The sequence below is a fragment of the Saimiri boliviensis genome, chromosome 7 (assembly GCF_048565385.1).
Source record: "Saimiri boliviensis isolate mSaiBol1 chromosome 7, mSaiBol1.pri, whole genome shotgun sequence".
Taxonomy (NCBI): domain Eukaryota; kingdom Metazoa; phylum Chordata; class Mammalia; order Primates; family Cebidae; genus Saimiri; species Saimiri boliviensis.
The window spans coordinates 32,909,295-32,922,149 of NC_133455.1; the positions used below are offsets into that span (position 1 = coordinate 32,909,295).

The following is a 12,855-nucleotide window of genomic DNA, read 5'->3' on the forward strand; positions in this document are numbered from 1 at the left end:
CGTGGAAGTCTCACAGGCATCTTATACTTAAAATGTTCAAATTAGAGTTCTTGGTCCCCTTCTCCCATCTTGTTTCTAGAGTTGCAGCCTGTTAATCTTTTATTCCTTACCTTTTTAGTAAGTGGCACTACCATCCACACAGCTAAAAGCTTGGATCCTTGATTCTACCATTTCCCTCAACTCATCCTCATACAGCTGCAATCCTTCAGCTTGTCTTATTGCATCTCTCTGCATGTATTTACAATTTATCAATATCTCTTCATTTTCACACTCCTTCCTAGTATAAACAATATAATTTGTCACCTTCAGTAACATCCTAACTTCTACCCTTGCCTTGCTCTCATCTGCCTTTTTAAAGGGAAATCAAATTTCTACATGCACCAGGAGACAGAGGTCCTCTTTCTTTGCTTAATGCAGCCATGGCTTGTGGTCCCAAGAAACATCTAAAGCAAGTAGCAGCATCAAAGCATTGGATGCTGTATAAACTGACCAGTGTGTTTGCCCCTTGTCCATCCACGGTCCCCACAAGTTGAGAGAGTGTCTCCCCCTCATAATTTTCCTGAGGAACAGACTTAAGTATGCCCTGCCAGGAGATGAAGGAAAGAAGATTTGCATGCAGTGGTTCATTAAAATCGATGGCAAGGTCCAAAGTGATATAACCTACCCTGCTGGATTCATGGATGTCATCAGCATTGACACGATGGGAGAGAATTTCTGTCTGATCTATGACGCTAAGAGTTGCTTTGCTGTACATCATATTACACCTGAGAAGGCAAAGTACAAGTTGTGTAAAGTGAGAAAAATCTTTGTGAGCACAAAAGGAACCCCTCATTTGATGACTCATGATGTTTGCACTATCTGCTACCCTGATCCCCTCATCAAGGTGAATGATACCATTCATATTGATTTGGAGACTGGCAAGATTACTGATTTCATCAAGTTCGACACTGATAACCTGTGTATGGTTACTGGAGGTGCTAATCTGGGAAGAATTGGTGTGATCATCAACAGAGAGAGGCACCTTGGATCTTTTGACGTGGTTTATGTGAAAGATGCTGATGGCAACAGCTTTGCTACTTGACTTTCCAACATTTTTATTATTGGAAAGAGCAACAAACAATAGATTTCTCTTCCCCTAGGAAAGGGTATCTGCCTCACCATTGCTAAGAGAGAGACAAAAGACTGGTGGCCAAACAGAGCAGTGGGTGAAATGGTCCCTGGGTGACATGTAGATCATTGTATATAATTTTAAAAAATGTGGCATGATTAAAAAAAAAAGAAACCAGGATGATCTTATCAAAATAGAATGAGATATGTTACTCCTATACTTAAAACACTAGCAATGTTCAGTATGCTTAAAATTCCAAATCCCTAAGTGCCATACAAGGCTCAGTATGATCTAACTCCTTCCCAATCTATGTTATGCTTATTTCCTCTCTAGCCTTAAGGAAATGCTCACATCGTTTCTTCTGTCTAGTGTGCTCTTCTCTCAACTCTTTACCTGTTTAAATAGTTTTTGTTTTCAGATCCTAGCTTAAATGTAATTTGTTTAGTTTTTAATGTAATTTGCAGGTGTGCTTCAAAACAAAACAATCAGATTTAACTTTGTGTTATTGGATTCATTGATCACTGTCAGTTATTTCATAACACAACTTCTTTTTGAGTTGTCTTATTCTTCTCTCAGTTATCTATAATATTTTTAAGAAAAATTTTCAAGAAAGGTATATGGGTGGTATATTTTCTAAGTATGTTTATTTCTGAGGATGTGCCCTCATAAAAAATGATAGTTTTGCTGGATTTTTAAATTTTCAAGTTACAATATGTTCTTCCTCTCGTAGAAGTACAGTCGATTGCCTATACAGCAGCCATTTCTCCTTCTTTCTTATTAAGAAAACTCTGATCTTGTTTGGGCAGTCCACGCTTCCCTACCCAGACATGTACTTTAAATCAATTGCTTTCCCCTTAATAGTGATTGGCTTTGGAATGGGCATGTGACACAACTCTAGCCAGTGAGATCTTCTTCCTTATTCTGCTCAATATTGTCATGTGTGTTTGTAATGCCTGGAACTCTAGGACCAATTCATGAACAAGAGGATGAGTAACTCAGGATAAGCTAATCTCCTGAGCCTGGCAAAGCAGAAAAATGGAAGAAACCTAGGGCTAAGCCACTTAATTAACCAATCTCAGATCCAACTTAGAAATTCTTCTGTGAAATAATAAATCTGCCTTATTGTTTATACTAGTTATAGTTTTCTATTTCTTAGGGCTAAGAATCTTCCAATGCACACATTTTATATATTTTATGTTTTATACTTTTAAAATACGTTTTGTTGCTTCTTTAGTGAAATACAAGACCAGCATCGTTCTTCTTTCCTTACATGTAGTCCATTTTTGTTGACTGATTGCTAGCAATATTTTAAAAACCAAAAGTTTTTTTCAATTATTTCTATAATTCTTTTTTCTGCTGCCGATCTTCTGCTTATATTGCTTTAAATTTAAACACTATTAAATAAATTATCAGAGCTGCCTAGTAATCTCTCTATATTCATTCTTGCAGTCTCTGAGTCAACTGCTTCATGTTTTCTCCTCCTGCTAGAAACCTCCAATACTCTTTCTTCCCTGATCTCATTCAAGCTGATGACTTTGCGTATTACTTCACTGTTGATACAGTTTGGATGTGTGTCCCTGTCCAAATGTCATGCTGAAATGTAATTCCCAAAGTGGGAGGCGGGGCCTGGTGGGAGATGATTGGAGTATGGGGATGGTTTTCTCACGAATGGTTTAGCACCATCCACTTGGTGCTGTTCTCACAATAGTGCATGAGTTTTCATGAGATCTGATTGTTTAACAGTATGTGGCACCCCACCCCACCCCTTGCTCCTGCTTTCACCATATGACATGCCTGCACCCTGTTCACCTTCTGTCTTGATTGTAAGCTTCCTGAAACCTCCTTAGAAGCAGATGCTGCTGTGGTTCCTGTACAGCCTGCGGAACCAGGAACCAATTAAACCTCTTTTCTTTATGAATTACCCAATCTCGAGTATTTCTTTTTAGCAATGCAACAATGGCCTAATGCGACTGTGAAGATAAAAGTAAACAAAAGGGAATTTCTACATCTTCCTATTCTCTGTCAGACATGAAGATGTGCCCACTCAGCTTTCCCTTCAATAAAAGGCTAGTTGTCCATTTGCAAGGACTGTGCTTAGCTGCTAGCTTCCAGCAGTTAATCCCTTCAGGGTTCCCTTCTGCTTTCAAACTGATGCCATAGGCTTCTCTAGTGACCTTCAGCCAACCACTGAGCAAGGCAATGTGCAAAGATGTGTTCATTTCCACCCAATGTGGAACTCCTCTAATGGGCAATCTTGACTTTGGAGCTGAGCTGGCAGAGACTGTTAAGACAGCTTCATAGAGGTCTCCATTGTTGTCTGATGGTTCCAGCTGACTCCCGTCTTTTCCGTTTACAGGAGTCATTCCCCAATAAGTATTTTAGGCTCCTCACTCTGTCTTAGTATCTGCTTTCTGGGAAACCTAATCTGCAACACCTCCTAAATCTATTTGTCTAACAATATTGGGGCCTATATACACTGCCTTGCATGGGTGAGTTGTGTAGGTTGCATCTCACACCAGATAATTCCACTTGTGATGCCTCTAAACCATTTAAGGCTATTTCTCCTGAAATTTTTCCTCTCTTCTACCTCATCAATTTTTCCCTTTCTATGGAATTATTTTTTCCAGCATACAAACGTGTTGTAAAATAAAATAAAAAAAACAACACTTGAACTTACATTCCCCTTCAGCTTCTGCAACATTTTCCTACTCCTCTCTGTACAAGAACCCTTCAAAGTACTGTTTGTCTCTCTTTATCATTTCTCATTATATCTTGAACTAACTCCATTTAGGCTTTTGTCTAACTCCAATTAGGGACAAAATATGCCGTGTCCAGTCCCCACTTTGCTTCAGTTCTCAGTCCTCATCTTACCTGACTACTCAGCAGCATTTGATGCAGTCAATCATTTCCTCCTTTTGAAATATTTGCTTCATTTAGCTTTCAAGATCTACTTTATCCCATGTCTCTTTCCTCTCACCTCACTGGCTGTACTTCCTCATTCTCGCTTTCTTTTTTTTTTTTTTTTTTCAGACAGAGTCTCACTCTGTTGCCCAGGCTGGAGTGTTGTGGCACTATCTCGGCTTACTGCAATCTCTATCTCCAGGGTTCAAGCGATTCTGTTGCCTCAGCCTCCCCAGAGGGACTACAGGCACTGGCACTATGCCTGGCTAATGTTTATATTTTTAGTAAAGACGGTATTTTGCCATGTTGGCCAGGCTGGTCTAAAACTCCTGACCTCAGGTGATTTGCCCGCCTTGGCCTCCCAAAATGCTGCTTCCTTATTCTCTTTTAATGAATGAATTTCTGCCTATTCCAGGACTGTCCTAGGACTTATCTTCTTTGTCCATATTCCCTTTGATGGTGATCTTTCTGATGTCATGGATTTACATGCCACAAATATTTTGACTGTTCCCAAATTTCCAGCCCTGACTTCTTCCTGGACTCTAAATTCTCATATATAACCTCCACTTGGGTATTTTTTAGTTTATACTTCATGTCACCAGCACTGCCACATACAGAGAAGGAGCTTCTCAATTTTCATCTCGACTTTGAGATGAACCATTTTTCATCTCAATTTTGCAACTTGAGATGAGTCCATATTATCTAGATTTTCTTTTCTTTTTTAAAATATATTTTGAGACAGAGTCTTGCTCTGTCAAGGCTGGAGTGCAATGGCATGGTCATGGCTCACTGCAACCTCCACCTTCTGGGTTCAAGTGATTCTCTTGCCTCAGCCTCCCAAGTAGTGGGGATTACAGGTGCCCGCCACCATGGCCAGATAATTTTTGTGTTTTTAGTAGAGATGGGGGCTTCACCATGTGGGTCAGGCTGGTTTCAAACTTCTGACCTCAAGTGATCTGCCCACCTTGGCTTCCCAAAGTGCTGGGATTTCAGGTGTGAGCCACTGTGCTCGGCCAAGATTTTTTCTTCCTTTTTTTTTTTTTTTTTTGGAGACAGAGTCTCACTCTGTCACCCAGGCTGGAGTGCAGTGGTGCAATCTCCTGGGTTCAAGCAATTCTCTACCTCAGCCTCCTTAGTAGTTGGCTACAGGCACATGCCACCATGCTTGGCTGATTTTTTTTATTTTTTATTTTTATTTTTTGTATTTTCAGTAGAGATGGGATTTCCCCATGTTGGCCAGGCTGGTCTGGAACTCTTGGGCTCAAGTGATCTGCCTGCCTCAGCCTCCCAAAGTGCAGGAATTACAGGCATAAGCCACTGCATCTGGGCCAAAATTGTCTATTTTTAAATGTAGAATTATGTACAATATTTAAAAAATAATTTTGTGTAGTTTTCTCTGTTTTTGACTTCATTTTCCTTCTTTGTTATAGAATTTGCCAGAGACAGATTTGAAGTTGATTTGTTTTTTTAAGAAAGATATTTACTGGATACTTACAATAATTCAGCATCTATGTTAACCATTTTCAGGTATGTAATTTAAGTAATTTAGTTTGATGAAGAAACAATTTTATCTTCTACTGATGACTTGAAAAGATGTTGATAAACTATATGCTTCATCTGTTCTATAATTTTGCCAGCTTTCAGTATCATGCTTATTAGCATTTAGTTTCTGGAATTCATTTTTTATGTTTTGAAAATGGAAACATCTGTGCGTCTTCAGTCTTCTGGCAACTTTGTGTTCTCCATTTCTCAAAATTACTGATGATAGTTCTATGGTGCATTAGTTCATTTTCTGTTGCTTATAACAGAATACATGAAACTGGGTAATTTGTAAAGAAAAGGAATATATTTTTTATGGTTATGGAGGCTAAGTTCAAGGTCAAGGGGATGTATCTGGTGAGAGCCTTCTTGCTGGTGGGGACTCTGCAGAGTCCTGAGATGGTGCAGGGAATCACATGGTGAGGGGCTGAGTGTGCTAGCTAAGGTCTCTCTTCTTGTTCGTATAAAGCCACCAGTTTCTCTCCCGTGATAACCCATTAATCCATTAATCCATGAATGGAATAATCCACTCATTAGGGTAGAGCCCTCATGATCCAATCACCTGTTATAGGACCCACTTCTCAATCAGTTGGGGATTCCATATGAGTTTTGGAGGAGACATTCAAACCATGTATATAGTTACATCATAGTATTATGTTTTATACCCAAGAATGCAATTCACTGGTGGCTGAAAGACCTGAACCAGTTTAAAGGAACCAGATTTGTTCTTGCTATGCTTTCATTGCTCACAATAATGTTTATATACCTCTTAAATTTGAAAATTATTCTTCTTGATGAATATAATCAATGCAGCAGTTACTAGCAGTGATTGATTCCCTTAAACAACAGGATTTTCTTTTCTAGTTTTTATAGATTCAGTAAAATATGCAAAATGATTTAATTCCCATTTTGTTTTAAACCGTTTAGTAAGAATACATTTTAAAGAACCATTAATTGTCCTTGTTTGCCAATTATCATATTTAAATTGTTATAAATTGTAAGTTTCAGTGGAAAGCATTGAACTCATATATTTTTCACTAAATATTTTCCTGTTCCAAAGGATTAAAAGTGAAAGGATTCATAAAGATAGACATATAGATCAATGAAACAGAATTGAGAATCCAGAAATAAATTCACACTTATGTGGTCAATTGATTTTCGGTAAAGGGGCCAGAGAAATTAAATGGGAAAAGAATATAGTCTTTTCCAGAAATAGTGCTGGAATAACTGGATAGCCACATGGAAAAGAAATAAACTTTGAATCTTTCTTCACATTATACACCTAAATTAATTCAAAACAGATCATTGTCCTAAATGTGAGGGTAAAAATGTGTGTATTCTAGAACAATACATAGGAGAAAAACCTTTGTGACCCTGGGATAAGATACAAAAAGCATGAGCCATAAATGAAATAATTAATAAATGAACTTCAGAAAAATTAAAATCTTTTGCTTGTTTAAATCACTAAGAAAATGAAAAGGCAAGCTCTAGCTTGGGAGAAAATAGGGGCAAAGTATTTAACTGACAAAGCACTTGTGTCCAGATCTAATTAAGAATTTTGTCTGAGCACGGTGGCTCACACCTGTAATCTCAGCACTTTGGGAGGCTGAGGCAGGCAGATCATGAGGTCAAGAGATTGAGACCATTCTGGCCAACATGGTGAAACACCGTCTCTACTAAAAATACAAAAATTAGCTAGGCGTGGTGGTATGTGCTTGTAGTCACAGCTACTCGGGAGACTGAGGCAGGAGAAACACTTGAACCCCAGAGGCAGGGTTGCAGTGAGCTGAGATCGTACTTTTGCACTCCAGCCTAGGCAACAAGAGTGAAACTCTGTGTCCAAAAAAAAAAAAAAAAGTATTACTTGCAATAAATCATCTCTTTGTTACTATTTGTTACTATAACACTCTTCTGCTAACTCTTTATCCCAAAACATTAGTGCTATGAACTGAATTGTGTTTCCCTCAAAATCTGTATGTTGAAACCCTAACCCCCAGAGGCCTATAAGGAAGTAATGAAGGTGAGATGAGGTCATAAGGGTGGGGCCCTAATTCAATGGGATGAATGTCCTTATAAGAAGAGACATAGAGAGCTTGCTGTTTTGTTCTCTCTCCCCACATGGGCTCAGAGGAAAGGCAATGAGCAGACATAGGGAGAAGGCAGCCGTCTGCAAGCCAGGAATAGAGCCCTCACCAGAAACTGAATTTGTTGGCACCTGGATCTTAGACCTCCAGCCTCCAGAACAGTGAGAAAATACATTTCTATTGTTTAAACCACTCAGGTTATGTTATTTTGTTATTGCAGCCTGAGCTGACTAATACAATTAGTAAATAGAGCTGAATTTACTAAACTATAAACTTAAGCTTTCAGAATATTGCCCTGGTTATAATTTGGCTTAATCAGCTTTCTACCTGTAAACTACTACTTAGTTGAAAACTATGCTAGTTAATAGTCTAAATTTTCTAGTCCCAATGAGAGCATGTGGTGAAAGCAGGTGATTTTTACCACTAATATTTACTCTAACATCACTAATATTTACTCTAAATTAATATCTATGAGTTTAATTGATAGCACAGCAGGATTCTAAAAAATTTATCTGAAGAATATATAATTTCCATAACATAAATACAAGTTTTAAAATAATCTTAAGGGGTTAATATGAATCTAAGGGCATAAATTCAGGTATGAAAAACACGTAACTATTTTTTGTCTTTCTATCACTCCACTTAATTTCTATTTTGAGATTTTTTTTTTCTGTCAGGAAAGTAGAAATCCATTCCACTCCATTTAGAGCTTCAGAACCCTCTCTATACTTCATACTTTTGCACTCTAGCTTGGGAGAAAATAGGGGCAAAGTATTTAACTGGCTCTCCTTTTTTGTGGCTACAAAAAAAGTTCTGCGAGACTTACACAGAAGGACCATCTGACCCCTGATGTTTCCTGTTCCTAGTGGCATCTGTGAAATACGTGTCACCCTGCTGGGTGCGGTGGCTCAAGCCTGTAATCCCAGCACTTTGGGAGGCCGAGGCGGGTGGATCACAAGGTCAAGAGATTGAGACCATCCTGGTCAACATGGTGAAACCCCGTCTCTACTAAAAATACAAAACATTAGCTGGGCATGGTGGCACATGCCTGTAATCCCAGCTACTCAGGAGGCTGAGGCAGGAGAATTGCCTGAACCCAGGAGGCGGAGGTTGTGGTGAGGCCGAGATCACACCATTGCACGCCAGCCTGGGTAACAAGAGTAAAACTCCGTCTCAAAAAAAAAAAAAAAAAAAAAAAAAAAAAAAAGAAATACGTGTCACCCTTTTTGGTCCTTGAGTCTCGATTGTCTGTTTGAGATGCTGTTTCCATTTCAATGCCCATTCTTTGTCCAATGCTCAGGAGCAAGAGAGTTATTCTGTTGCATCCACTTCACTTGATAGGTGAAGGAGAGGCAGATAATATTATGAGGAGGCTAAGACTCTATTCGCCTAGTCTTACACAAATGATAACAATTATTTCTTCTGGATGGTCTTGCTTTTTAAAATATGGATCCTGCCTCATCAATTTAATGCTCAACATCAGCATTAAAAAATAATATAGAATAGAAATATCAGAATGCATCACCTATAGAAAGAGTAAATATTGTTTTCTGGCTTCCTGAAATTTTGTTTGTTTTATACATGGAGACACATACACAAGGACTGGGCATCTATTCGATTGCAATGTAAAATGTATTTCTTAACTGTAGATCATAGTCACAAAAGTTAGAAAGCCATTACTCTATACATTTTATATAGAACTCCCAAAAAAGGCCACTTAAGTGTTGATCAAGCAAAACTGAATTTATTGAACAATGAACTTTCTGCAAAGTTGCTGAAAAGTTGCAGTGAACTTGTCACTCAAGCTGGAGTGCAGTGACGTGATTACAGTTTACTGCACCTCGAACTTCTGGGCTCAAGCGATTCTCCTGAGTTGCTGGGATTATAGACTATTATTTAACTAATTACTAATGAGGGAACAAAGCAGATGTTGAATGGCTCAAAGGAGAATTTAAAGAATGGACACAACAGATAGGAAATATTGAAATGAATGTGTAAATGCAGGCAAACTGGGCTTTTTCTATAATGAAGGAGGAAAGCCAATTGAATGTTCACGGAACCATTTATTAGCATGAATATAGACAATAATTATTTTGTATTGCTATTAATTATGTACCATTTAAAGAGTTGTATAGTAGTTAAAAGGCAATGGAAGGCACAGAACCTCCTTCCAATCAGTTATATAGCTCAGAAAGGTCTGTTCTAAACAATGCATATTTTTCCTTTAAAGCACATTTGTTCTCCCCCTACAGTCCTAAGAAGGGGTTCTTTTCCTAGGTATGCAAATTATTTGTTCAGATAAATTTAAGGAAGCTCCTGAAGGGTATAGTGAAATAATGTACTGATTTATAGAATTATCTTCCTGGGAAAAAAATCTGGAGTAATAGAAAAGTCATGTCAACTCTGAATTCTCAGTATTAATAGTTAAGCTGTGTGGGTGAAGATGGTCTCAATCTCATACATTTGCTTTCCTTTTTTTTTTTTTTTTTTTGCTATCTACCTAGACCAGGAATATTTTTCTATCCCAGGGATGGATTGAGGTGAGGACCCTATTATCCTCACTTCTCCACCTCTCCATATTTCAAGTGCCTCATCGTTCTCCTAGGGGCCTGGGATTTTGAAAGCCAAAAGCCAGAAAAAGCCTTCAGATTATTTACCTAATAAATACCTCTCTTTAGCCTGGGATACCTGAATTTTTGGGGAAGGGAATGGTGAGAGCAAAGGGAAGGAGAATGAGAGGAGGATTTTCACAAAAGTTTTCCCTTGCCACATTCTTGCAAACATAGGTAATGTATACCTAGACAAGAAAGTTACCCAGTAGAATGAGGTTTTTTGTTTTTTTGAGACAGAGTTTCACTTTTGTTACCCAGGCTGGAGTGCAATGGCGCGATCTCGGCTCACCACAACCTCCGCCTCCTGGATTCAGGCAATTCTTCTGCCTCAGCCTCCTGAGTAGCTGGGATTACAGGCACGCGCCACCATGCCCAGCTAATTTTATTTTATTTTATTTTTTTATTTTTAGTAGAGATGGGGTTTCACGATGTTGATCAGGATGGTCTCGACCTCCTGACCTCGTGATCCAACCGCCTCGGCCTCCCAAAGTGCTGGGAGTACAGGCTTGAGCCACCGCGCCCGGCCAGAATGAGTTTTAAATGCTTTATGTGAAAAGTGTTTTTATTGTTCTGGTCGATTTACTATGTGTAAAGGAATGTAGTTCACGAAGTCTCTATTTTAGCAGCTTGAATGTCTCAGTTTCTTCCTTCCTTCTTTCCTTCCTTCCTGCCTTCCTTTCTCTTTCTTTCTTTTCTTTTTTCTTTCTTTCTTCTTTCTTTCTTTCTTTCTTTCTTTCTTTCTTTCTTTCTTTCTTTTCCTTCCTTCCTTCCTTCCTTCCTTCCTTCCTTTTCTTTGTCTGTCTTTCTTTCTTTTTTCTTTCTTTCTTCTTTCTTTTTTTTTTTTCTTTCACAGGGTCTCACTCTGTCACCCATGCTGGAGTGCAGTGGCAGGATCATGGCTCACTGTAGCCTTGACCTCCTGACCTCAAGTGATCCTTCCACCTCAGCCTCCCCAGTAGCTGAGACTACAGGTATGTGCCAGTGTGCCTGGCTAGTTTTTGTGTTCTTTTGTAGAGACAGGGTTTCATCATGTTGTCCAGGCTGGTCTCAAGCTCCTGGGCTCAAATCCACCTGCTGTAACCTCACAAAGTGCTGGGATTACAGGCATGAGCCACCATGCCTGGCCTCAGTATTTTCTTTCCTTATCCTTCCTCTTCCACAGGACTCACTGGAATTTTCTCTAAGCTTCCTCCTGAATTATAGATATTAGAACATAATCCCATTTTCTTTTCTTTTTTTCTGGACTATAAATGTTTACAAATGTCTTTCTTATCAAGCTGGGTTGCAACGATCTACTTTGTGTGTAAGTTCCTTAACTAAAACAATGTTATCCAACCAGGAAACAAATAAGTAAAATAAGTGTTTCAGGTTGCAAGTTCTGTAAATGACTTAATTCTTTGTCCATGTGCATTCAGAATCTTACCTCATACTTATTTGGGTCAAGCGATACCTGTATTTGTTCATTAATAGATGTGATGTTGTTTATTAAATTGACATTTTATAGCTACTGATTATCATCATAAAACTGGGATAATTTCCCACCCCCATACTACTTTTTTTGAGACTTGCCATTGCTCTGTTGCCCAAGCTGGAGTACAGTGGCATGATGATGGCTCACTATACCCTTAACCTCCTAGGTGCAAGGCATCCTCCTGCCTCAACCTCCCAAATTACTGGAATTACAAGTGTGAGCTACCATGCCTGGCCTGATAATTTTTTAAAAAGGTAATTCAGTGACTGAGGCTATTAGTGATATGATTTAGATCTGTTTCTCTATCCAAATCTCATGTTGGATTGTAACCTCCAATATTGGAGGTGGGGCCCGGTGGGAGCTAATTTGATCTTGGGAACGGTTTTTCATGAATGGCTTAGTTCCATCCCCTTGGTGCTGTCCTGATTGATAGTGAATGAGCTCTTGTGAGATCTGGTTGTTTAAAAGTGTGTGGCATCTTCACTCTTTTTCTCTTGCTCCTGCTCTGGCCATGTGAAATGCCTGCTTTGGCCCCACCATCTGCCATGATTGTAAGTTTTCAGAGGCCTCCCCAGAAGGAGATGCTGCTATACTTTCTGTGCAGCCTGCAGAACCATGAACCAATTAAACATCTTTTCATATAAATTACCCAGTCTCAGGTATATAGCAATGCAGGAATGACCTAATACAATTGGGAAGGACTTTTTATCTTTTCTATTTCCTGCCTATATTTGTTACTTGTCAAAATACTGAAAGTTTAACTTATTTTTGTTTATATTAATAATCCATATACTAGTGTAGTATTTATTAACATGATGTATTTATTAACACTCCCACAGTATTTTGCTGATTTTATAGTTTTACTATATGCATAGGAAAACACATACATACACATTTGCACACATTTTGGATTTCTGAGTCAAGCAATCAAACTTAAAAAGTTTGACTCTAGGCCAGGCGCGGTGGCTCACACCTGTAATCCTAGTGCTTTGGGAGGCTGAGGTGGGAGATGATTACTTGAGGCCAGGAGTTTGAGACTAGCCTGGCCAACATGGCAAAACCCCATCTCTACTAAAAACACAAAAAATAATGAGCTGGGCATGGTAGTGCACACCTGTAATCCCAGCTACTCAGAAGACT

At 38.8% G+C, this 12,855-nt stretch overlaps 1 pseudogene; it reads left to right on the top strand.

Moving 5' to 3' along the window:
• Positions 1 to 419: 419 nt before the first annotated feature.
• Positions 420 to 1,209, top strand: LOC101028300 (small ribosomal subunit protein eS4, X isoform-like; annotated as a pseudogene).
• The last annotated feature ends 11,646 nt before the right edge of the window (positions 1,210 to 12,855 follow it).